Here is a 1,921-nt window from a genome sequence, read left to right as displayed (position 1 = left end):
GCCTCTTCAATAAATAGTGTTGAAAAACATGACTGCTACATGCTGAATATGTTCTCACACCACGGACAAAAATAAATTCAAAGTGGATTAAAGACTTAAAGGTAAGATCTGAGACCATAAAACTCCTAGAAGAAAACATAACCCATACACTTTTACATGAGTCTTAATAATATTTTTAATATATAATCTCCTTGGGCAAGGGAGAAGGCAATGGCACCCCACTCCAGCACTCTTGCCTGGAAAGTCCCACGGATGGAGAAGCCTGGTAGGCTGCAGTCCATGGGGTCAGGAAGAGTCGGACGCCACTGAGCGACTTCACTTTCACTTTTCACTTTCATGCATTGGAGAAGGAAATGGCAACCCACTCCAGTGTTCTTGCCTGGAGCATCCCAGGGATGTGGGAGCCTGGTGGGCTGCCGTCTATGGGGTCGCACAGAGTTGGACACAACTGACGTGACTTAGCAGCAGCAGCAGCAGCTTCTTGGGCAAAAAACAGCAAAAATAAATAAATTGGGCTACATCAAATTAAAAAGCTTTTCACAGTGAAGGAAACTGTCAACCACATGAAGAGACCACCTATTGAGGGGGAGAAAAATCTTTGCAAACAGTATTTCCTATATGGGGTTAATATCCAAAATATACAAAGAATACACATAACTCAACAACAAAAATGCAAAAACCAGCTCAATTAAAAAGTGAGCAAATACTCTCTGGACAAGATGTACACACACCCGCAGGGCTGGCGAGCGCCCTCCCGCCACCCCACCCAAAGCCCTGGCTGCGGCCTCATCCCCAGCCCCAGCGCAGACCCCGCGCACAGTCGCTGTCGGGCCCTGCCCTCCCAGGCCCCTTCCCCGGCAGCGCGTGGCCCGGCTGTGCCCGGTCATCTTGGCCTCCATCGCGGACAGCTACGAGCGACGCTGCCCAAGTTGTCTGGACCCTGTGGGACCCGTTGACACGCACTCAGGGGAAGTCACCAATTGCCTTTCAGGGCCACACAGTGAGTCAGAAGATGAGGTGACTGCTGACGTGGAATCTGCTAAGAACACGTGTCAAGTGTGCAGGAAAGTCTCTCCAGAGGAGCTCATCGTGGGCTGGCACGCTTCGGGCCACGACATCACGGAGCACTCCATGCCGATCCACGAGGACTACAGCCCAGAAGCCCCCAGCCCCATCCACCTCACCAGCGTCCAGAACGGCTGCGTGAGCGACAAGGCCTCCTCGGCACTTTAATGCGTGTTCCTCGGAGGCCGTGGGGGATGGTCACCCCTCTGACCGTGAAAGACCCACGTTAGACACTGCACGCGCTGGAGTTGACCTGGCCTGTTTTAGCCCCGACCGGGTGGTCGGCCTCTCCAGTGAGCTGCGGCGAGTCGGCGGCGCCCCGGGCACGGCGCTGCAGTAGGCGGAGAACTCGCTGTCTGGAAAGGTGTCAGCCCACAGTACTTTGGGCCACTTCTTGATGAGTCCGGTTAGCCAAGTACCCAGAATAGTTCCCGAGGACTTCCAGACCATGCTCACCAGCAACATCAAAGACCTGTTGATGGTGGCCTATCTGGTCAGCCTCACAGAGTCACAAATTGCCTGCAACGAGGAACCTGTGAATCTGTGAAGGGGCTATGGGCAGGCCCCCTGCCATGCTGGGCCCCCACCAACCCTGGGACCCGGAATGGAGTGAAGGAGAAACGGTGTCTTTGTGGTTTGAGTCACACTGAGTCAGTCAACTGCTTGTGACTCTAAACAAACATAGACTACCTTTTGTAAGTGGGGGGAAGAAAAGTGAGCAAATAATCTAAATATTTTCCCAAAGAAGACATACATATGGCCAACCAGCATATGAAAAGATGCTCAACATCACTAAACATCAGGAAAATGTAAATCAAAACCATAAGCAACAAGGACCTACTGTATACCTTAGGGA

The 1,921-nt window shown here is 52.1% G+C and overlaps 1 pseudogene; it reads left to right on the top strand.

Moving 5' to 3' along the window:
• The first annotated feature begins 252 nt into the window (after positions 1 to 252).
• Positions 253 to 1,612, top strand: LOC139038983 (eukaryotic translation initiation factor 3 subunit F pseudogene; annotated as a pseudogene).
• Positions 1,613 to 1,921: the final 309 nt, after the last annotated feature.

This window comes from Odocoileus virginianus, chromosome 17, assembly GCF_023699985.2.
Source record: "Odocoileus virginianus isolate 20LAN1187 ecotype Illinois chromosome 17, Ovbor_1.2, whole genome shotgun sequence".
NCBI lineage: Eukaryota > Metazoa > Chordata > Mammalia > Artiodactyla > Cervidae > Odocoileus > Odocoileus virginianus.
The sequence above is the reverse complement of the archived record's forward strand: the minus strand, read 5'-3'. Positions and strand labels throughout refer to the sequence as shown.